This window comes from Eurosta solidaginis, chromosome 1 (assembly GCF_040869045.1).
Source record: "Eurosta solidaginis isolate ZX-2024a chromosome 1, ASM4086904v1, whole genome shotgun sequence".
Lineage (NCBI taxonomy): Eukaryota > Metazoa > Arthropoda > Insecta > Diptera > Tephritidae > Eurosta > Eurosta solidaginis.
In genome coordinates, this window is record NC_090319.1 from 329,193,301 (window position 1) to 329,219,456 (window position 26,156).

Consider the following 26,156-nt stretch of genomic DNA (forward strand, 5'->3'; position numbering starts at 1 on the left):
ATACCCTACAGAAAAAAAAAACTGTAAAAAATCAATACGAATTTTGAGTGGCCTACAAATTGTACTTTGTAAGTCTAAAATTAGTTGGGCTATAGAATTGAATACTCCATAAAATTCTATATACAAATTTCGAACTTTTCATTCAGCGAAGTTTTTTCTTCAAATATATAAAATAAAAACAAGAAGAATTTAATTGACGATATTCGATAAAAATTGCCACTGCTATTTTCGTGTACGCTTCTGTACATACGATTTTTTTTGTTTTTAAATCAATTGTACATATGTATATTCTATATTTATAAGAAGATAAACCAAGATAAATGATTTATTGCAAAAATGTTTAAAACTTTTTTCCTTTGATTTATTGTAGGTGTATTTTTTGAATTTATATTTTAGGAGGTCAATCACTTCGAGCTATGTTCAAAAATAATATATATATGTAATTAAAAATTCAGCACGTTTCTAGAAGTTGCAATAAACGAAATTGGGACATTCTAAACGTAAGTTCATATATTTTTTGTAATAATAAGTAAATCTCCACTTAGGTTGAACTGGCCGGTCAATAAAGACCTCTACCTAAGTAAAGACAATTTTGGAACTAAACGTCGGGAATCCAACATAGAAACATCAGTCTTGCCTAAGTTTATTCTGTGTTGTAAAATGTTATGAAATACTAATGGGGTTATCTTTTCTGAGAAAAAAAAAAAAAACAAACGTTAGCCTCATGTTGCACTCTTAAATTCGAACTTTTGAGCTGTGTCACTTGACGCTATGTAAAATAGCTCTGTTTGTAGGCAATGGTCCCCTTTTCTTATTGAGTGGAAAATATTTTGTGAAAGGAATATACAAACTGACGAGAGAGCTGAGAAGAACCAACAGGGCGGCATTAATTCCAGAAGGGAAAGGCCATAAGTGGTTAAGAAAAACAATTAGGTCAACTAGTTAGGACAACGTGTAAAGTAATTGGTTCCATTTTGTTTTGCTTATTTTCCGACATTGATGTATATTGGGAGGATTTTCCGTCATCCCTTGTCAAATTTGATTTAGAGACAAATCGGTTTCGGCATTGTGCCATTTTCAGTGCCATTTTTGGCAAGAGATGACGAAAAATCGTTCCAATATACATCAATTATTGGTTTCACTATGAAATGGTCGGAAAAACGTTGTTTCAACACTTATCAGTAGATTGCTCATACGCCCTGGTAGTTGCTGACTTACGGGGATAGTAACAAAAGGTCGGTTATGTTTATTGTATACGAAATTGTATGGCACTGATATTAGAGCAAATCACAAAGTTTAACACAGTCATTTTTGTTTATTATGTTGGTATATCGGAAGAAAGGATTTGCAAATGCGATGGCTAGTTTCGACAGAGAATTCGAAAAAGCGACTACATTTGCAAGAACTTTAATTCGCTGACAAGTTTTAGAACAATTTCAAAAGATTTTTTTTCGTATTTTAAACTGTATCCTTAATAAGTATCTGCTATTCAATAGAACATCGCGGTGTACCTAAACTCGGTTTAGAGGAAAGTTTTTCTCATTTTTCCAAAAACGGTCTAATGAAAGGCTACTCCCATACATATACATGCATTGAGGATCCATCTAAAAACAAAAGTCACAAACATTACCTGATATGAAAGCTAAAATATAATATAATTTCTACTACTAAATGAGGGCGTACCACGTCTATTTTCCCAAATTTTAATAAATTCCTATTTTGCACCATAATTTTAGTACTCTCGCCATGTTTTCCCACTATATCGGTATTTCTTAATGCATTGCGTCAGCGTTTCCATTTCGAAATATTGAATATCGAAAAAGTATCACGCCCACTTTTTTGACCATTTTAATAGGTCCGGTAGGCCAGGTATTATGTGCTATGTATGTGCTAATTTGTTCCCAAAATAAAAAAGTTTGTGCTCAAAACTTAAGTATTTTTTTTAACCTCAAAATGGGGGGTCCAGCTAGACTCCCCACATTTCAATTTTTTTTAAAAGTTCTCAAAAACCAGAATTCTTTTTGACACTATTGAGCACATAAATAGCACATAATTCCTACATTTAAATTTTTGTGTTTGACCTAGTGCTTATGAGGGGGGGGGGGGGGGGGGGGTCTACCTCGACGTCCAGCTGGAGCCCCCACGTTTGATGTTTTAAAAAAACATTAAAAGTTGTCAAAAAAAATCGTTTTTGGAACTATTGAGCCCATAAAAATGTTGTTTGGCCTAGTGCTTACGAGGGGGGGGGGGGGGGCTGGTCTAGCTGGACGTCCAGCACATTAAATCCCAGCTGAACCCCCACCTTTTGTGGTTAAAAAAAAACATTGAAAGTTGTCAAAAAACGAATCGTTTTTGGAACTATTGAGCCCATAAATAGCACATAATTCTGCACCTATCCCGTTTCGATTTTGCCGCCTGGGGTTATATAATTCCCACATTTCAATTTTTTTGTTTGACGTAGTGCTTATGAGGGGGCGGTCTAGCTGGACCCCCCACTTTTGAAGTTTTAAAAAAATCATTAACAGTTGTCAAAAAACCCGAATTCTTTTTGACACTATTGAGCACATAAATAGCACATAATTCCCACATTTAAATTTTTTTGTTTTACCTAGTGCTTATGAGGGGCGGTCTAGCTGGACGTCCAGCTGGACCCCCGCCCCCTCCCCCTTTTTGAGGTTAAAAAAAGTACTTAATTTTTGAGCACAAATTTTTTATTTTGGGAACAAATTAGCACATATTACCTGGCCTACCAAATTTCGAATTCATCGAAGGGGGTTCCAGCTTGACGGACCTCATTTTAATAGCATTACATTTTGAATTGAGATAAGCTCGTGTACAACATTTGATGAAGATATCTGAAGTTTACCTCGAGGTATCGGGCCGCACGAAAAGCTAGGTATATCGAGCGGGCGTGGCTTCCAAAAGATTTGGCACTTTTTTTTTCAAGAAACAGTTATTGCCATAAAAACAAAGCTCTTACCAATTTTGTTTAGGATTGGTCGATTTTTGATTGATTTATGGCATCAATAGTATTTTAGAGAGATTAAATAAAAAAGGGGAGGGACGAATGACATTTGGTTTTTTTAATTACACGCATATGCACATGCATAGGTGCCTACTTCACATAGAATTTTTTGTTTCTGGTATAAATTTTTAACAAAATGTACAAGCGAAAACTTTTCCAGAACAAACATGGACAAACGATGTGCAAACGCCGGATATACTTTTTAGCACAATAAATCGAAAAAATTTTGGGGTGTTTTAAAAAAAAAAAAAATATTTTTGTTATAACTTTTTACCAAAAGGTGGACAAACGAACGACATTTGTTTTTTTTTTTTTTTAATTACTCGCACATGTAGGTGCCAACTATCGGTCTTTCGTAATGAATTTTGGATTTTTTTTCATTTTTCGAAATTTTCGATATCGAAAAAATGGGCGTGGTTATAGTTCGATTTCGCATATTTTCAATACAAATCTATTATGGAATCGTTTCTCGGATTTTATGTTTCAAGCCTATTCGCTTCGGTGCGAAGAATTGTGATTGATTTAATTTCTTCTATATAGTGGAGGTTGTAAAAAAAAAACAAGTAAGGAAGGCTAAGTTCGGGTGTAACCGAACATTACATACTCAGCTGCCAAATTACAACTTGCAAAACTTTTAAATTACCTTCTTTTGAAAGTGAGCGGTGCCAAAATTTTACTAATTTTCCATTCTGCATCATAAGGTCAACCCAACTACCAATTTTCATCGCTTTATCCTTCTTTGGTAATGAATTATCGCAATTTTTCGGTTTTTCGAAATTTTCGATATCGAAGAAGTGGGCGTGGTTATATTCCGATATCGTCCATTTTAAATAGCGATCTGAGATGAGTGCCTAGGAACTTACATACCAAATTTCATTAAGATACCTCAAAATTTACTCAAGTCATCGTGTTCACGGAGAGGCGGGCGGACGGACATGACTAATTGAATTTCTTTTTTCCAGATCATTTTGATTTATAGAAGTCTATATCTATCTCAATAAGTTTATGCCGTTACGGGGTACCGTTATGCGAACAAAATTAATATACTCTGTGAGCTCTGCTCAGCTGGGTATAAAAACAATTGTCTCGACTAAGTTAGCGATAAGCAATTGCCGCGCGATAATTAAATTCGGTTATTAATAATTTGTTTTTCTTTTGTATGACTATCAACACAGTAATTATTTAAATCATTATCACAACAACGTATTTACTAACAACAAGCAAACACGGTGCCAATATACCCCAGCGGGTAAGGCGGTCAGAATATACCCGCGGTAGGTATGCCTGTCGTAAGAGGCGACTAAAATACCAGATTCAAGGGGTGTGTAGCGCAACCCTTCAGGTTGCCAGCGCAATATATAGCTGCTCCAAATCCAATTGTCAACCTCACCTATCCGCGGCGAATCCTGTTTCACTAACAGACGAGGCTCTGGCGACCCCAAGCTCCTCATGGATCTTGGGGGTGGGGAGGGAGGGGATGGCCTGAAGGTTTAATGTGGCCACATAAATCGTTCCCGAGATGGTCGGGCTAGCACCTTATTGGTGCGGTGGTACCGGAGCGTACCGGATCTGCATCCGGCAAAGGACCATCACATCGATAACACTCCCCAAAGCCTTCGGGGAGCAACCTTATCGCTACAACAACAACAACAACAACAACAACAGGGTGCCAATATAAAAAAATTAAATAGTTCAATGCATGATAAAACACCTACAAGGTGTAACCGTTTCTGATATTATTGACGTTTTTCCGCAATGTAAAATGTTCCAAATTTCTCAAATACAAACATACATATCTACTTTTCTCAAACAAAAACAATTTTGAATACTTTACTTTGTTAATTTTTGATTACCTTTTGCTCTGAGATTGATTTTTAAATATTTGATTAAGTAAAACCTCAAAAAAAAACTCATGGCCGACCAGAAGAGCTAGTGGTTACACCTCGTAAGTGTTTTTCTCATGTTTCAATGCATTTCTTTCATTTAAGCAACTAAACATTTACGTAAACGAATGCAACAAAAAAGCGCTCACATTAAGTAATTTTCACTCTGTTCTTTAGAATAAATTTATTTAGTTAAACCTTATTTTTGCTATTGTCGTAGAGCTTTAATTATTTTATAGAATATCTTTAAACTTGAAACACACATTTAATTAAGTGTTGAATTATTTTGGCGCTGTTTGATTGCACTACAAATTTTTATTGCAAGTTGTCATTTATGATTTTTTTTTTTTTTCAGTATTAAAAAATGTGTTTTCCTACTTCCACTTAAGCATCACAACTGTTTGCTTGCTCTTATCATATTATTTTAATTTCATATTTCGCAAATGTTAACTGTTTCAGCTTTGCCGCGACAACGAATGCGTTTGAGCCGATTGTGTTTATGGTTCCAATGCTCTTTGCAATGCTTCGCACACACAATCCAGCTTGGCAACAACAACACTGCAACGCATATATAATTGTTGTCCATAGAACGAACGAATTACGTTTCGTAACATTGAACGATATACATACTCAGTACATAGAATATTCGCCGACAAAACTTTGGAATTATGGCATGATTCACCCACCACCCGCTTATAAACAGTGTCGGGTAAGTAAAAAGCATCGAAAATCAAAATGTTATTGTTTTAAAATTTATGAGTATTAATTAAGTTTTTGATTATTGAAGCAAAAAGTGACGATATAATATACTTTAAGAGAGAAATCTATGAACATTATTCCTCATAGATCGGCATGTACTTCAATAGAAATGCTCAAGAAATGTTTTCATTTCCCGATTGTAAGGAAACCATTTAATAAAAACTTGCAGTTTTTATTTGAAAATATAAACTTTCCATTTTTTTTACTAATTTTTATGCAGGCTGCAACATTCACTTTAAGCTTCCAAGCATTTCTTCATAATATCTTTGAGCCTTGAAGAGATGCAGTCTTAATTTAGTTCTTGCAGCGCGCTTTTCGAAAGAAATTTTATCATAGAAAAGGAAAATATAAATTAAGATACTTCAAGTTTTGTTTGAAAGGCGAAAATAAGTAAGAACACTTCGTGGGCGTTTTCTTGCGATTTGGATTATCTCTTCATCAGAATCTTGAAATATATAATACAGATACGAACAAATCCCGATCATACACAATTAATTACAAGAGCATGTCCGAATACTCCGTCACACAAAACAAACTTCTCAAATCTGGTAATTCGACATACATATGTATGCCAATGCGTTGATGCGCTTAATCCAAGTCTACTATCAGAATTCTGCACTAGGCTCAAAAACGCTCAATAACACGTTTTTTGTCCAGTTTTTGAGGTTAGGGCCGAACCACTCTGACGTATTACATCGACATTACCTTTAAAATTAAAATTTTAGTTTTTTTGGCAAATTGACGGCGCAGTGAAATACCACCCTATCATGGCAGCCGTTCCGAAAGCATCCTGTCTTAAAAAACTTTTGACAAGCGTCCTTTCACTTTCGAACCGAGTGCCGGTGATATTCTACTTTGCAGTCGATATGTTCTATTATTTTATAGCATTAGTCCGGATTTTGATGGGATTTTTGAGTATTGTTGGTATGTATTTTTAAAGTCGGGACATGGCGTGCACAGATTGGCTATTGAAAGGGAGAGATTTAGGGAAAAAATTAATAACTCAATGAAATCTTGACTTTGCACTAGGTAAATAAAGACCTACAATATGCGAATTATAGCAAATCTTAGATCGTGTTTGGAAAAGAGCGCTAATTTTTTTATGGTTGTATAAAATTTTTCGAACGAATAGAGACAGTTTTTTTTTCATTTGCATTTGAGCTATGTATCTTAAGAGAAGGTTACTAAAAAAGAATAAGGAAAAAAATGTGTAATATTTATTTCCGTCGGTAGGTTTCGAACCGTCAGCAATATTGGCAGACGGCAAAACTTACACTTTTATCGAGGATTTTCTCCAGGGAGAAAGGTCTTTCGCGGACAGTGTTGAGAAAAGTTTTGGCTTTAGGTTGAGGTAAACCTTTTCAAAAAAAAAAAAATAAAAAATGTGGATGAGTTAAATTTTAATGTTAACTCGCCCACAGTCAGATAGAAGTTGATCGGCATGTCGAATAGAGATGCCACGAATAGTGAATTGGCCGAATACTGAATACCGAATATTCGGCAACGCTGTCGGCCGAAGCGCCGAATATTCGGCACGAAATACATGCTTGTCGGGACGAGTTAGTTATGATGAATCTTAGTTGTGATGAATCTAGTAGTACCGATGACGATTCTTCTCCAGTTCATAAGGAAGGAAACTTGAATGAAAATGATAAGAATACTGAAATACACGACAGTTTCTGGAACTGCTTTGAGGAAGTCGCTACAGATAATATGCGAAATGCTAATGATGAAGAGGACGTGGAGAAGAATGCTGTCGCAAACGAGTTGGGTTTTTATTTGAAAACAGCTCGCCTAGATCGGAAGGCCGATCCTTACAAGTGGTGGTTAGTAAACGAAAAACAATACCCAAATATTTCGAAATTTGCTAAAGTTTATCTTTCTTCTCCTGGAAGTAGCGTGTATAGTGAGAGGTTATTTTCTGAGGCTGGTAACATTTACGATGAAAAGCGTAATCGTTTGCTACCCAAAAATGCTGAAAAGCTTGTTTTTATCCATCATAGCTTACCACTGATGAATTTTAAATACTAAAGTGTTGTAATTTGGAAATAAATACATAATTTAGAGTAATATAACGTGTCTTTTTTACATAATTTGGTATTCGGTATTCGGCCGAATAGTACGTATTATTCGGCCGAATACCGAATAGAAAAAAAAGTGGCCGAATAGGCCGAATACCGAATAGTTGCCGAATATTCGTGACAACTCTAATGTCGAATCACCTGGCAGTCGAAAAATGACTATGCATTTTATGGTATAATGAAACCAACATCGTTTTATTTGGTTCGAGAGGGCGCCGAGAGTATGTATGAAGGCCAGAACATGCCTCTTTCGATCCCACATTTTTTCCCGCACGATAAAACATGGAGGTGGTAAATTCAATGGGTGGTGATGCCGCTCTTACTATGGCACAGGTCCGCTATATTGGATAAAATATAACTGCTTTATTTCAAATGGGAGTTGAGGTCATGGACTAGCCGGCTCAGTTCCCTGACCTTAATCCCATTGAAAATCTTTGAACAGAGGTCAAGGAAGCAGTAGCGAAATATAATACTTCAAATGCGTAACAGCCGTGGAGTGTTGTGAAGAAGCAAGCGTTTGGTGTATTATCCAACAATGGTCAATAGACAAAGTATCAAAAACTTAAGACATTTATTGTAAAATTATAATGAATTAATTATATAATGTTGTAAATACTCAATACTGCTTTTAATAATCCCAGCTTACAACTATTATTTTGACACATTTTTATTAATCTAAAGAAAACATTAATTTTATTTATAAACTCAACCATACTCCTTGCAAGACTGAATAAAGAATACAACTGAAAAGGACCTACGCTGATTTTTTTCTTTGTTTGAATTCCTGCTTTCTTGCCACTACTATTATTTCACAGTTGTACTTATTCATAAATAAATTTTTTTATATAATTCGAGCGTAAATAAATTTTGCTCCAAAATTATTCCAAGCACAAGAAGCTTAGAAAGGCTTCTTCATTTAAATCACTTACTTTTTCCTAACAATTATAATAGCCAAAAAACTTTTAGCCAAGCCAATGGTGATCTTCTTAAACTTTTTTGAGACCTCTTCGTAAACTTTTCATGTTTTCGGAAAGTAATGACAAACCTTTTTATTTAGTTGTTTTACGCCCTATTACCTATTTCCCTACTTCCGAAGAAGAATATTTAGACCCCAGTGAGGCTAAATCAGCGCGTTTGTCTGATGAAACGCAAGATGTAGTTTGTGTTTGCAGATTCAAGCTCCGCAAGGCACCCAAAGGAGTGTCTGTGGAGGCATCGGTACCTGTGTATTTGAAGTAGAAAATTAATACAAAAAAAGCATTATATCCATACTTTTAAAATAGTCGTTTTGAGTATGCTATTTATTTGCTCACAGCTGTACATACAACACATCTTTAAAGTGAATTAACATTAACTGAATGTTGTTGTTGTTGTAGCTGTTGCTGCTCCCACAAATGCAATGCAGAATATCAAGAGTTTATTGGTGTTGCTGTTACTCTTGATTAGTGATAGACCGATACGAGTACTGAGTGAGTAGTATCGATACTTTTCTAAAAAATACTCGAGTATTTCGTACCAGATGCTTTTTTCCAAGTCCTGAGTAAAGTATCGATACTTTATCTCGATACCTTGCTAAGGCCCAATGGTCTACATGTTTATGATGAACAAAGTTCAGTTCATTAACACCATAACTTGAGCATAAATTAAGATCGTCAACGATGCGGTAAAAGCTCCGCGTTTAACATAAACCGACTTTTCAATAATGGTGGAATGGGAGACAATTTCTGCATATGGTGGCAAAAGAAAAGTATTTGTAAGATCGCGGGTTCGAATCCAGCTCAAGGCCTAACAATAATTTTTTATCATTATTATTGTTATGATAAATTTTTTCTTAATTGAAAAAAAATTTTTTTTTTTTTAATTAGAATAGAAAAAACCGCTGTGTTGGCTGAATGGTTATAGCAGCGGCGCCTAAACGTTGCCGATGAAGGATCAGTTCCCGAAATGGATCTATACAACGAGCTTTGGCAGTTGGCTAAAATTTTATGATAAAAAATTATTGTTAGGCCTTGAGCTCGATTCGAACCCGCGATCTTACAAATCAGTAGGCCGATATAACAACAAAAAAGATAAGTATTTGTTTTAACACCAACAAAATTATGAAAAGCTGCTAACTTTATAAAATTCTAATACATTTGAACTTGTCATTCATTCGTTCTACTGTGAAATTTTGGTGGATGAAGTAAGCAGCTTTCACAGCATGTTTTCAATTGCAATGTGGAATCAACACCTCTAACACCCCTTTCTCTGTGGTCCGCTCCTGTTGAAACTGCACGTTTCTTTAGACTGCCGTTAAAGGATATTGATGTCAATTTGTGAGTGGTCGTACCTATTGGATGGGGCGTTGTTACAACAACAACAACTATTAGAGATATGACGGTGCGAAGTCCATAAGTTCTATTGCTAATCTCTCCACAAAACTTGTAATGCCATAAAAAAATACTTGACGCGATTTACCTCCGAGGAGATTTACACCCACCTTCTCTTCCAATTTTCTTCATTCTATATATTTTTTGACGACCCCGAACGGCATCTCAAGGCAGATGAATTTTCACTAGGTAGCTTTTCATGGGAGAAATACACTCGAAGTGCTTGTCAAACCTCTACCCAAGGGGAAACTTTTTGGAAAAATTTATTTCTAACTGAAAAACCCTTTTTTTAAACGCTTTAATTCGATCAAAAAACTTTTAAATAATTTAATGTTCGTTAGGCTTCTTTTTAAATGTATCTTTAAAATATATTTAAGATCACACAAATGGGTATATAATGTTGGGTTTCGTCGAAACTAAAACTTCCTTATTTGTTATACTCAGCTGAGCAGAGCTCACAGAGTATATTAATTTTGTTCGCATAACGGTAATCCGTAACGGCATAAACTAATCGAGATAGATATAGTCTTCTTTATATCAAAATGATCTGGGCGGAAAAAGAAATTCATTAAGCCATGTCCGCCCGGCCGTCCGTCCGTCTGTCCGTAAACACGATAACTTGAGTAAATTTTGAGTTATCTTGATGAAATTAGGGCACTGGACACTCATCTCAGATCGCTATTTAAAATGAACGAAATCGGACTATAACCACGCCCACTTTTTCGATATCGAAAATTTCGCAAAACCGAAAAAGTGCGATAATTCTTTACCAAAGACGGATATAGCGATGAAACATGGTTGGATTGACCCTATGAGGCAGAATAGAAAATTAGTAAAATTTTGAACAATGGGCGTGGCACCGCCCACTTTTAAAGGAGACAATTTACAAGTTTTCCAAGCTGTAATTTGGCAGTCGTTGAAGATATCATGATGAAATTTGGCAGGAACGTTACTCCTATTACTGTATGTGTACTAAATAAAATTTAGTAAAATCGGATGACGAACACGCCCACTTTAAAAAAAAAATAAATTAAAAGTAAAATTTTGACAAAAAACTTTATATCTTTACAGTATATAAGTAAATTATGTCAACATTCAACTCCAGTAATGATATGGTGCAACAAAATACAAAAATACAACAACAAAATACGAAAAAATGGTGATTGAATTTCTTTTTTGACGCAAAATATAAAACAAACTTTGTAAAATGGGTGTGACACCTACTATATTAAGTAGAAGAAAATGAAAAAATTCTTCAGGGCGATATCAAAAGCCTTTGGAATCATGGCAGGAGTACTGTTGGTGGTATTACATGCATATATAAATAAATTAGCGCTACCCGACAGATGGTGTTCTGGGTCACCCTGGTCCACATTTTGGTCGATATCTCGAAAACGCCTTCAGATATAAAACTTGGGCTACTCTATTTTAAACTACTCATTAGCACCTTTCATTTGATACTCATATCGTACAAACACATTCTAGAGTCACCCCGGTCCACCTTTATGGCGATATCTCGAAAACGCGTCCAGCTATAGAACTAAGGATCACTCCCTTTAAAATACTCATTAACACTTCATTGGATACCCATATCGTACAAACACATTCTAGAGTCAGCCCTGGTCCACCTTTATGGCGATATCTTGAAAAGGCGTCCAGCTATAAAACTAATGATCACTCCCTCTTAAAATACTCTTTACTACCTTCCAGGGTTACCTTAGGTTCATTTTCCTCATGTTGATTTTCCCTTATTTTGTCTCTAAAGCGCTCAGCTGAGTATGTAATGTTCGGTTATACCCAAACTTAGCCTTCCTTACTTGTTTTCTATTAAATTGAGAACATACGACCTCATTTTAAAAAAGTTTCACTTTTGTTAAAAATTGTACTCACTTGGATCGAATATTCTCGATACTTTTTAATGGGTATGAGTACTAGAGTCGATACTTTGATTCGAGTATTTTATACGAGTACCGCCATCGATACTTTTTCTAAAATTTCTATCACTACTCTTGATGCGTAATATTGATTCCTTTGTTGTTTGCAAGAGACGTTATTTAATAATTAAATGAGTGTGGGTTGGCTATTTTGCGAACAAAATGTACGAATCGAATCGGTTTGTTTTGTTTTCTTTCTTTGTTCGTTCTTATGTTTTTCTGTAGAAATGAGTGTTGGCGTAGCATGATTTTTTTACATTTTCGTTGTCTTTTAAAGTTTTTGTTTTGTTTTACCAACTCTTTACATTTTTGGTTATTGAGGTTGTGTGTATGTAGAAATGTACACAACATGTAAACAGAGGCGTATATCATTAGTGAGTGAAAACATCATCTAAGTAGAAAAGCAACACCTCCCGAAAACAGATAAAAGTTACCGTTATCACTGATAATCCCAGCGGGTTAGGGGGTCATAATATACCCGCGGCAGGTATGCCTGTCATAAGAGGCGACTAAAATACCAGATTCAAGGGACTGTGTAGCGCAACCCTTCAGGCAATATACAGCTTCTCCAAACCCAATTGTCAACCTCACCTATCCGCGGCGAATCCTGTTTCACTAACAGACGAGGCCCTGGCGACCCCAAGCTTCTCATGGAACTTGAGGATGGGGAGGGAGGGATGGCCTGAAGGTTTAATGTGGCCATATAAATCGTTCCCGAGATGTTCGGGCTAGCACCTTTATGGTGCTGTGTTACCGGAGCGTACCGGATCTGTATCCGGCAAAGGACCATCACATCGATAACACTTCCCCAAAGCCTTCGGGGAGCAACCTTATCGCTACAACAACAACAGCAACATAATCTGCATTGTATCCTAAAGTTTATTCTCCTTCTTGTAGCAATGACAGCCGTGTCGTTATGGTACTAAGACATGTCGTGGAAACGATGACTTGTTGTTGTAGTTATACCGATAAATACACAATTCGAAGATTTCGGTGGTACTATCGGTGTCGATAAGACCTTTATCGGGCTTCCAGCTTTCTAGGTCATCCCATCTCCTCGCTTTGTAACGAGTGAAATGTGTATTCGCATATATTAGATAGTTAGTGGCGGAGGAATGCTTGGGCGTTAGCGGCAGTACTGTCTTGGGTAAGAGCAACAAGACGTTTTCTTAATCACGGGTATATCGTCCATGTTTTGTATAACTTCGCCCTTTCCATTGGTCACGATTTTAAATAATTTTTGGCAGGTGTACAATGGAGTGCTATCCCATTTCAATCGCTCATCTTCTGCCTAAATAACTCGTTTGTTTTGAAATGAAAAGGACTTCAGTCTCCTTCTAAGGTCACAAGTTCTCAATCGGGTTGAGGTCACGGGATTGACTTAGCCATTGCATAAATGTGACAATTTCCATTTCCGAACCACTGTGTGTGTGTGTGTGTGTGTACAACAAATCTGGCAAAAAACATCAACCACAAGAAAATTTGAACCAATTTTTTGCTTATATTTTTTGACAGGGTAATAGTGCAGTTTACGGTACCCACCGAAATTTGGGCCAAAATTTTCGAGTGAGGTATCAAAAGGCGCGTATTCACGTCTAGATCAAGAATCAAAAGATATTAACGAAAAACCAAAAAATACCCGAGGGTCCTTCCGAAACCGGGGGTGGGATCCATAGTATTTTTGCGCAGAACACCTTTCTGCGTTGGCGGCCTTCGGCCGCGCTTATAAAAAATAACCCTGGGCTACGCCATGCCAAGTCCGGGTGTGTGGTATAAGCGTGGCTACCGCCACGGTGATGCACAATTTTTTTTCTGGGTACAACACAACAACAACCACATTAAAATCACCAACTTCAACTGCAAATAGACAGAGATAAAATTTTTCTTTTCCGCCTTCGGATTATTGTTCTCGAGATTAATACGCGTCTTTTGATACCTCACTCGAAAATCTTGGCCCAACTTTAGGGTGGGTACCGTAAACTGCACTACTACCTTTGTCAGAAATAAAAAATTATGATTTTCGCTTCCGGATTCTTAAAACGGAGGTCGAGACGCGTCTTTTTATACCACCTTTGATAATTTTTGATAAAAATTAGGTGGTGCACCGTCTTGTAAAACGTTACCAAAATTTGTTTTCATTCGCAAAATCTTGTAATGATATAGAACCAAAGCTGTGTGCACCTATTATTTTGTCCATGAGTGTATATGAATACGAGCTAGAAAACAACACAAAAACCAACAACAGCCATAAATAAAGCAACAAGCACTGCAATTGGCACTTTGTACCAGCTGTTACAATTGGATTGGGTAAAAGCCATTCTCATATTCTTATTAGATTGCTTTTTTATCACATTTCTCTTATGTTTGCATTCTTCTTCCATTATTTATGCACTTTCCTAACTTTGCATGCACGGCGGCTATGTCTATGAAAGTATTTTTAATGTTTTCTTAATATATTCAATGCATTATTTATAACAAACCGCGAACTGTTCCCGCTCCAATTGGAAAACACAAATTGAACAAAAAAAAGAACAAGTGCATTAACGGCGCCGCTTCGGCAGCGCTGCTAACGTCTTGCCGTTCATTTTGTTTATACTTGCATTTAATACACGTTTTTAAACACTTCCACACTAAAAAATTGATAAACTATAGTGTAGTTATAATATTTTCACAAAATTTGATTTGCATTTCATTATTTTACCACAAAAAAGCAAAAAAAACTCGGGGTTGCTTGCACTTTGCACGTTTCCTAGTCGTTCTTGCTCGCTTCGTGTCAAACATTCGATCACACAATGCCACAAACCACTAAATAAGTTGTCTTTTGTTGGTTTATTAAAACTCTACGCAAAAATACCTTATCGTTTACTTTAACGAATTACCACTTTACTTTTTTCACATTAATTCATGCGTTTTATCAAATTCTTATTATATTTTCACTTTAATTCTCACTGAAAGCCACTGCCTGCGCGACTTTTTGTGTTAATTTTACAAAATTTCCAATTGAACTGAACACGTACAAAACAACAACTACAAATTGGCTGTCAAAGCTGTCAAACGAGTTTGCATTTTGTACCACACGCCGTTCGTAGCCTAAACTCACCATATTGTAGATTGTAGAAAATGTCGTTAAAGATAAAAGCTTATGGGGAAAAGCTATTTTAGTTAACAGAATTTGTGATTTGGCTGAGGAATAACAGAATTCTTGTGCCCACTACACAGTTACTTTTCAAAAGCAAAGTATTTTGCCGATGAAAATCTATTATTATGCATTAGAGCTGCAAAAGTATCGATATTCGGCATACTCGATATTTTCGATATTTAAGAGGGAGGGTATCGATATATCGCGATATATATCGAATTTTTTGTTATAGTGAAAAGCGCTTACTCAATTTAAAAGCAATATCAGGTATATATCAGACCTTTATGTAAATACAATATGTACATGTAATATATATATATATTAGAGATGCCACGAATAGTGAATTGGCCGAATACCGAATATTCGGCAACGCTGTCGGCCGAAGCGCCGAATATTAGGTCGCCGAGTATCCAGCACGAAATACATGCTTGTCGGGGCGAGTTAGTTATGATGAATCTTAGTTGTGATGAATCTAGTAGTACCGATGACGATTCTTCTCCAGTTCATAAGAAAGGAAACTTCAATGAAAATGATAGGAATGCTGAAATACACGACAGTTTCTGGAACTGCTTTGAGGAAGTCGCTACAGATAATATGCGAAATGCTAATGATTAGGAGGACGTGGCGAAGAATGCTGTCGCAAACGAGTTGGATTTTTATTTGAAAACAGTTCGCCTGCTAAAGTTTATCTTTCTTCTCCTGGAAGTAGCGTGTATAGTGAGAGGTTATTTTCTGAGGCTGGTAACATTTACGATGAAAATCGTAATCGTTTGCTACCTAAAAATGCTGAAAAGCTTGTTTTTATCCATCATAACTTACCACTGTTGAATTTTAAATACTAAAGTGTTGTAATTTGGAAATAAATATATAATTTAGAGTAATATAACGTGTCTTTTTTACATGATTTGGTATAAGTGGCCGAATAGGCCGAATACCGAATAGTTGCTGAATATTCGTGACAACTCTAATATATATATATGTAATATTGTCTTCATATCTTCGAAACGATCATAAAACACATTCTGCAAAGTTGTTGTTCTTGTTGTTGTAGCGATAAGGTTTCTCCCCGAAGGCTTTGGGGAGTATTATCAATGTGATGGTCCTTTGCCGGATACAGATCCGGTACGCTCCGGTAACACAGCACCATTAAGGTGCTAGCCCGACCATCTCGGGAACGATTTATATGACCAAATTAAACCTTCAGGCCATACCTCCCTCCCCACCCCCAAGTTCCATGAGGAGCTTGGGGTCGCCAAAGCCTCGTCTGTTAGTGAAACAGGATTCGCCGCGGATGGGTGAGGTTGACAATTGGGTTTGGAGAAGCTATATATTGCGCTGGCAACCTGAAAGGGTTGCGCTACACAGCCCCTTGAATCTGGTATTTTAGCCGCTTCTTACGACAGGCATATATACCGCGGGTATATTCTGACCCCCTAACCCGCTGGGTGCTCTGCAAAGTTGTCCACGATGGTAGCTTATACAGCGAAGCGAGGGTATATACAAAGTTACGACACCCTTTGTCATCCACTATGGGAAAAGGTCGAACGTCTGCGGTGGCTAAACCCCAGTAGGGTGCTGGCAAAAGCCTTTTACGTGATGATGGATCTTCATATATTTTTTCATATAAAAATAAATCTAATTTGGTGAGCTATGTGAATCTAAATTTGCAGTTGTATGCGATCGTTCTAGATGGTGAAACAAATTGCACGTATTACCACTAGTTGTATAACATTTTTTGCAATAGTATTACTGATTTTGTCAAAATGGGTCCAAATGCTTGACTTTCTACTTCGTAGCTTTTTAGCAACACAATATTCGTATTCAGACTCAATGATGTCTTCTGTTGTGTGTATATCTACATATACGTATATATATGTATATAATATGAAAAAAATTACGTAACTTTCATATTGAACTTTTGTAAGATTTTATCAATTTTCAGAGCCACCAACTTGTTAGGTATTCATCTAAAATAAACACAAATCTGACAAAATGTATGTAATTTTATTTATTCATGTTTTATTTGTCTTACCAAAGTTTTAGACGCTGGTAATTCCGCCGCTAGAAAAAGGAGTAAGAAATGGGAATAAAGTACTCGATATTTAGAAAAAAACATCGATAATCGCAACAACGAACCTGGTATCGATGTATCGATATTTATATCGATACTTTGCAGCTCTAGTATGCATAAACATAGTTTAAATATAGAATAAACAAAATAATTAGAAATGAAAATATGGTTTTTTATTTTAATTTCGGAAATATGTGTTTATAACGGTAGTAAGTATGTTTGAAAGCGAAAGCAAAGCAAAACATTGCACATTTGCTTTCAAAAGATGATTTGTTGAAACTTATTTCACAAAATAATTTATTTAAATGCATTCCTAAAAATTTTTCAAAAATGAATTTCTCATAGCATGCCATGGCGTAGTAGGTCAGTAGTTACAGGTTTGATCTTGACAAGTGCACGGATGCAGCATTGTTGTTGTGCAACCATTACTACAAGGAGGTGAGGTGGCAGCACGGGACAGTTGATTGGATGCTTTTTATACCTTTCATGAAAATGAAATGGTATATTAATTTCGTCACGAATCCCAAAATTGTAAGTCCATAAAGGAAAATAGATAGACCCACCATTAAGTATACCGAAATAATCAGGATGAAAATCTGAGTTGATTTAGCCATGTCCGTCTGTCCGTCTGTCTGTTTGTATGCCAACTAGTCCCTCAATTTTTGAGATATCTTGATAAAATTTGGTGAGCGGGTGTATTTGGGTGTCCGATTAGACATTTGTCGGAACCGGCCCGATCGGACCACTATAGCATATATCCTCCATACAACCGATTTTTCAGAAAAAGGTGATTTTTGTCATATCTTCCTCAATTTAACAGATTGAAGCTTCAAACTTCACCATATACTTTCTTATATTGCACATATTGTTGTCTGAAAAAATTGATGAGATGGGTCGTATAAATAGTATATATCCCCACAACCGATTGTAAAGATAAGAAACTTTTCGTAATTACTGCCCTATTTTAAGAGCTAGAAGCTTCAAATTTCAACAAATGCTTACGTATATAGCATATATTGTTGTCTGAAAAAATCATAGAGACCGGTGGTATATATTATATACCCCATATAAACTGTCATTTTTGCCCCTTTTTTACTACTAGAAGCTTCAAAATTCATCAAATTTCATTAAATAGTTACGTTTACGTCATATATTGTTAAAATACGTGATTCGTAGTCATAGTTTTCATGCAGACCACAAAAAACGTGAATCTTTGCATCCTCACACAAAGTACCTACCTATTTTTTATTTTATATTTATCTTAAAAATCGTTTAGGTATGTACATCTGTTCACTATATATTTCTTATCTTATACATCCGATTATTTGGAGATTACGAACGGGGTAAGATTATTGTTCAGCCCCATTCATGAAAGGTATGAAGTCTTCGGCACAGTCGAAGACAGTTTGACACTAGTCCATCAAATTTACAAAAACAAGTAACTTGTATTTATGTATGTAGGTATGTCACCATGCTGCCACTCACCTTGTTAGTTCCGCCATAATTGCAACCTTCCTTCGAATTTCGTTAACTTTTCTTCAAAGCATTCCTTTACTAAGGCAAACTTTCTGCCGAATTTTGTTACGATTTTTGATTTATGATTAATAACATTTGCAAAAATTGGTTTTATCACAAGTTCGAAAAATAAAAAGGATGCATAATTCGACATGACATTGCTATAGGGATATCTGGGAACTCAAACATTTTCACCTAGGACAATTTTTTGACTCGGACTTTTTCGACTCCGAAAAAAAATAATAGTTATTTTCGGTCCCTGCTCCTATTTGGTACGGACTAGGGAGCAAAAAATCACATCACCGACGGCGCCCCTCAAGGATCTGTTCTAGGGTCAACGATATGATGTATGAAAGTACAACACAAATCGACCTTCCCGGAGGTATGCAAATTTTCAGCTACTTAAGGAAATGACTTACCAGCCCAGCCAGTCAACAACCAAGCAAAGTAAAAGGGTCGTCTTCGCTTCAGCTTCGGCACGCTTTACTCTGTCCTGTCGAAAACCCGAACCCATACCACATTTTTCGGCTGAAGCTGCAGACCAGCGAGAAAACTCGACCATAGAGGCACTCACATTAGGAATATCCACTTGGATGCTATGCGGATAATAAGTGAACGGAAACGTGCCAAATGCCAATAGACTTTAAATAACTGGAACCTCTCTGCGGGTGGTCAAACGACATATCCTTGTCTAACTAAACAAAACACAATGATCAAATATTCATCGCCTTGGGCGATAACATCTTGTCGGACTCAAAGAAATGCGCGACCGCTTTCTGCCGATAATTTGTAATGCATCCTTCGGTAAACAAGAACAGACATAATGAAAACAGACGGGCACATAAAGAAAAGCACGACGCAACCATTACCATCATCCCTACAGAAATTCAAATTGCCTCTAAATTTATAGGACCAGACGGTATAGCCATGTCAATGATAAAACATATTGGCGATGATCGTGCAAGCCATCTGATGCACATTTTCAACCTTTCGTTGAAGTCCAAACAATGGAAAACGGCAAGGATGATTTCACTACTTAAGCCGGGTAAACCAGCTAAGGAAGGTGAGTCAAATCGACCGATATCACTCTTTTCTCTCACTTGCTCCCATATTTCACTGTGAATCTTCGCTTAGCCACCAATCAGCATGGCTTCCGCAAAATGTTTAGCACTGCCGCCGCGCTAAATGCCATAAACACCTATATAAATTACGCACTGAGCCAGGAAAACCCCCATCATAGGACGGAACACGTGGAATTTGACCTGGCAAAGCTTTAAAACCAGTCAACCACGGCACGCTACGCCAAGACATAAAAGGTTCACCAGCTTCTCCCTAAAAAGATGGTAGCACTAATTATTTGAATGGCCAGAAACTGTCGGTTCAATTAAGGAACGAAACCTTAAGACCTATGAGTATTAAACAGGAGATACCACAGGGTTGTGACCTATCCCCGCTTCTGTTTAATTTCTATATTTCAAAGCTCCCTTGCCCACCAGAGGGAGGTACTTTCATTTCCTACGCCGACGACTGCACGATATTGACAAAAGGACCTGGCTTTCCAATAGACGAATTAATTTCTATAATAAACAGCTTTCTTGCCAGTCTTTCTAGTTTCTTCACTTCGCTCGATTATCACCAACCAAATCCACAGCTATTCTGTTTACGACGTGGCAGGAACAGATGACGCAAATATTGCACGTTCACGTCGATGATGTTACGCTACCGACTGCCAGTCGCCCAGAGATCTTAGGGGTCACGCTCCATAACACTTCAAGATACATGCCTCCGAAATTACATATATCCAAAGTACGAAGCCGAAAAAATCCTCAAGTCGCTTGCCGGCAACACTTGGAGAATAAGATAAAAAAACGTTGTAACCACTACCCCGCTTTTCGAGGTTACCCCCAGTTCGAACCTGGAACCTTCCTAATATATTTTTTTAAACTACATATTATCTTCATTTATATGTTCACTCTTCTTTGGAATAAGAGCAAGTGGCTTATTACTGCTAGTATATCTCACCAATTTATGTCCGTCCGCTGGTCGAGTGATATACCCAACTTAAAGAAGTATCCGAGTTTTAAAAGTACTCTGTTCAAACAAGTACCCGTTTCTAAAAAAGTACCCGGTTCAAAAAAAATTCGGTTTTCAAAATGAACCCATTTTTAACAAAATACAGACAAAGCCTAACCTGGTAAATATATGTGCCAACGTATTCACGTTTGTAAAAGGAGCCATAACGTGTAGGTGATATTTAAACTAGGTTGATAGGCTATAATCAATGTGATTCGCTCCAAGGGACTAGTTTTGGATAGGGCCGCCAACTTTAGGAAATGTCAAACCAGGAGACTTGGGTGTTGAAGGATAAGTGTGAAAATCAAAATTTACATTTCAGACGATATTGCACAGTTTCGCAATAAATAAATGTAAGCCCAAGTGATTTTTCAAACCCTTCTCATTCGTACATATGTATATCCTCAACTTAAGTATGAGGTAAGAATCATTTCAAAGGAGTGTTTATGCCCCTAGAACCTACTAAAGGATTTTGCATCACTGATTTCGCTTATTCTTTCAGCCAATCGCAATATACAATTTTTTTTAAAAATCAGCACCTTTTTTGCTTCTTTTAACAACTTGAAAACAATTTGAAAACATGCTCGCCTTGGCTCATTTTATTTGAATTCATCGTTCATTATTAATTTTATGAAAAAATTACTCAAAGTGAGCATTTCAATTTTTTTATATAACGTTTTTTTTAGTGCTTTGTTTGAATAACTTGGTGAATTGGGTGATGCAAAATCCGTGTTAAGCTGATATCGAAAGCGCATGTTTTTATACTCAGCTGAGCAGAGCTCACAGAGTATATTAACTTTGTTCGCATAACGGTAATCCGTAACGGCCAAACTAATCGAGATAGATATAGACTTCTATATATCAAAATGATCTGGGTGAAAAAAGAAATTCATTTAGCCATGTCCGTCCGTCCGTCTGACCGTAAACACGATAACTTGAGTAAATTTTGAGGTATCTTGATGAAATTTGGTGTGTAAGTTCCCCTGGACACTCATCTCAGATCGCTATTTAAAATGAACGAAATCGGACTATAACCACGCCCACTTTTTCGATATCGAAAATTTCGAAAAACCGAAAAAGTGCGATAATTTATTATCAAAGACGGATAAAGCGATTAAACTTGGTAGGTGGGTTGACTTTATGACGCAGAATAGGAAATTAGCAAAATTTTAGGTGTGGCACCGCCCACTTTTAAAAGAAGGTAATTTAAAAGTTTTGCAAGCTGTAATTTGGTAGTCGTTAAAGATATCATGATGAAATTTGGTAGGCACGTTACTGCTATTACTATATGTGTGCTAAATATAGCGAAATCGGATGACAAACACGCCCACTTTAAAAGAAACATTTTTTTAAAGTCAAATTTTAACAAAAAATGTAATATCTTTACAGTATAAAAGTAAATTTTGTCAACATTCGACTTCAGTAAGGATATGGTGCAACAAAATACAAAGATAAAAGAAAATTTCAAAATGGGCGTAACTCCGCCCATTTTCATTTAGTTTGTCTAGAATACTTTTAATGCCATAAGTCGAACAAAAATTTACCAATCCTTCTCAAATTTGGTAGGGGCATAGATTCTATGACGGTAACTGTTCTCTGTGAAAATGGGCGAAATCGGTGGAAGCCACGCCCAGTTTTTATACACAGTCCACCGTCTGTCCTTCCGCTCGGCCGTTAACACAATAACTTGAGCAAAATCCGATATATCTTTACTAAACTTAGTCCATGTACTTACCTGAACTCACTTTTTCTTGGTATAAAAAATGGGCGAAATCTAACCATAACCACGCCCACTTTATCGATATCGAAAATTACGAAAAATGAAAAAAATGCCATAATTCTATACCAAATACGAAAAAAGGGATGAAACATGGTAACTGGATTGGTTTATTGACGCAAAATATAACTTTGGAAAAAACTTTGTAAAATGGGTGTGACACCTACCATATTAAGTAGAAGAAAATGAAAAAGTTCTGCAAGGCGAAATCAAACGCCTTTGGAATCTTGGCAGGAATACTGTTCGTGGTATGACATATATAAATAAATTAGCGGTACCCGACAGAAGATGTTCTGGGTCACCCTGGACCACATTTTGGTCGATATCTCGAAAACGCCTTCACATATACAACTAAGGGCTACTCCCTTTTAAAACCCTCATTAATACTTTTAATTTGATACCCATATTGTACAAACACATTCTAGAGTCACCCCTGGTCCACCCTTATGGCGATATCTCGAAAAGGCGTCCACCTACGTTTTAAATAATCATTAACACCTTTCATTTGATACACATGTCATACAAACACATTCCAGGGTTACCCTAGGTTCATTTTCCTAAATGGTGATTTTCCCTTATTTTGTCTCCAAAGCTCTCAGCTGAGTATGTAAGGTTCAGTTACACCCGAACTTAGCCTTCCTTACTTGTTTTAATAACTTTTGAACGGTTAGAAAGAGTTATATTTCGCAATTGAATTCTTATAACTGACATTGATGCGCATCCGTTGATACCACTTTCGACCATATCCGACCAATTTTCGACATGAACAATAAATGGCCTAAACAGTTTTAAACAAGTAGAAAATATAGTAACGCGCCTGACCCCGCCGCCGCCGCGCCAATATTTTTGACATTCGGCGGCGGCGGCGTATATATCTAATATGTACATATCTTGAACAAATATATATTCTTTAAATACTCTCAGTTTTTATACTCAGTTGAGCAGAGCTCACAGAGTATATTAAGTTTGATTGGATAACGGTTGGTTGTACATATATAAAGGAATCGAGATAGATATAGACTTCCATATATCAAAATAATCAGGATCGAAAAAAAATTTGATTGAGCCATGTCCGTCCGTCCGTCCGTCCGTTAACACGATAACTTGAGTAAATTTTGAGGTATCTCGATGAAATTTGGTATGTAGGTTCATGAGCACTCATCTCAGATCGCTATTTAAAAAGAACGATATCGGACTATAACCACGCCCACTTTTTCGATATCGAAAATTTCGAAAAACCGAAAAAATGCGATAATTCATTGCCAAAGGCGGTTGAAGCGATGAAACTTGGTAGATGGGTTGACGTTATGACGCAGAATAGAAAACTAGTAAGATTTTGGACAATGGGCGTGGCACCGCCCACTTTTACAAGAAGGTAATTTAAAAGTTTTGCAAGCTGTAATTTGGCAGTCGTTGAAGATATCATGATGAAATTTGGCAGGAACGTTACTACTATTACTATATATGTGCTAAATAAAAATTAGCAAAATTGGATGAAGAACACGCCCACTTTTTAAAAAAATTTTTTTTTAAATTCAAATTTTAACAAAAAAGTTAATATCTTTACTGTATATAAGTAAATTAAGTCAAAATTCAACTCAAGTAATGATATGATGCAACAAAATCCAAAAATAAAAGAAAATTTCAAAATGGGCGTGGATCCGCCCATTTTAATTTAGTTTGTCTAGAATACTTTTAATGCCATAAGTCGAACAAAAATTTACCAATCCTTCTCAAATTTGGTAGGAGCATAGATTCTATGACGGTAACTGTTCTCTGTGAAAATGGGCGAAATCGGTAGAAGCCACGCCCAGTTTTTATACACAGTCCACCGTCTGTCCTTCCGCTCGGCCGTTAACACAATAACTTGAGCAAAAACCGATATATCTTTACTAAACTTAGCCCACGTACTTATCTGAACTCACTTTATCTTGGTATAAAAAATGGCCGAAATCCGACCATAACCACGCCCACTTTATCGATATCGAAAATTACGAAAAATGAAAAAAATGCCATAATTCTATACCAACTACGAAAAAAGGGATGAAACATGGTAACTGGATTGGTTTATTGACGCAAAATATAACTTTGAAAAAAACTTTGTAAAATGGGTGTGACACCTACCATATTAAGTAGAAGAAAATGAAAAAGTTCTACAAGGCGAAATCAACAGCCCTTGGAATCTTGGCAGGAATACTGTTAGTGGTATTGCATATATAAATAAATTAGCAGTACCCGACAGATGATTTTCTGGATCACCTGGTCCACATTTTGGTCGATATCGCGAGAACGCCTTCACATATAAATCTAAGGGCCACTCGCTTTTAAAACCCTCATTAATACTTTTAATTTGATATCCATATCGTACAAACACATTCTAGAATCACCCTGGCCCACCCTAATGGCGATATCTCGAAAAGGCGTCCACCTATAGACCTAATGCCCACTCCCTCTTAAAATGCTCAGTAACACCTTTCATTTGATACCCATATCGTACAAACATTCTAGAGTCACCCCTGGCCCACCCTAATGGCGATATCTCGAAAAGGCGACCACCTATATACCTAATGTCCACTCCCTCTTAAAATGCTCAGTAACACCTTTCGTTTGATACCCATATCGTACAAACATTCTAAAGTCACCCCTGGCCCACCCTAATGGCGATATCTCGAAAAGGCGTCCACCTATAGACCTAATGCCCACTCCCTCTTAAAATGCTCAGTAACACCTTTCGTTTGATACCCATATCGTACAAACATTCTAGAGTCACCCCTGGCCCACCCTAATGGCGATATCTCGAAAAGGCGTCCACATATAGACCTAATGCCCACTCCCTCTTAAAATGCCCAGTAACACCTTTCGTTTGAGACCCATATCGTACAAACATTGTAGAGTCACCATTGGTCCACCTTTATGGCGATATCTCGAAAAGGCGTCCACCTATAGAACTAAGGATTACTCCCTTTTAAAATACTCATTACCACCTTTCATTTGATATCCATATCGTACAAACACATTCTAGAGTCACCCTGGCCCACCCTAATGGCGATATCTCGAAAAGGCGTCCACCTATAGACCTAATGCCCACTCCCTCTTAAAATGCTCAGTAACACCTTTCGTTTGATACCCATATCGTAGAAACATTCTAGAGTCACCCCTGGCCCACCCTAATGGCGATATCTCGAAAAGGCGTCCACCTATAGACCTAATGCCCACTCCCTCTTAAAATGCTCAGTAACACCTTTCGTTTGATATCCATATCGTACAAACATTCTAGAGTCACCCTTGGTCCACCTTTATGGCGATATCTCGAAAAGGCGTCCACCTATAGAACTAAGGATTACTCCCTTTTAAAATACTCATTACCACCTTTCATTTGATACCCATATCGTACAAAAACATTCTAGAGTCACCCCTTTCCCACCCTAATGGCGATATCTCGAAAAGGCGTCCACCTATAGACCTAATGCCCACTCCCTCTTAAAATGCTCAGTAACACCTTTCGTTTGATACCCATATCGTACAAACAT

At 36.8% G+C, this 26,156-nt stretch overlaps 1 protein-coding gene across 28 annotated transcripts in view; it reads right to left on the reverse strand.

Moving 5' to 3' along the window:
- The window catches only part of cnc (cap-n-collar), a 332,362-nt gene that overhangs the window by 266,309 nt on the left and 39,897 nt on the right, over positions 1-26,156 (reverse strand). For 3 of the 28 annotated variants that reach the window (XM_067762103.1, XM_067762098.1, XM_067762090.1), the window contains exon 1: positions 5,058-5,379. The exons of 13 other annotated variants lie outside the window; for them this stretch is intronic. The gene's annotated coding sequence lies outside the window, so the exon portion shown is untranslated. Of the gene's footprint in view, positions 1-5,057; positions 5,404-12,007; positions 12,130-14,752; positions 14,772-14,905; positions 15,049-26,156 lie in introns of those variants that run through there. 12 more of the 28 variants (XM_067762102.1, XM_067762096.1, XM_067762104.1 and 9 more) reach the window with 10 other exon arrangements.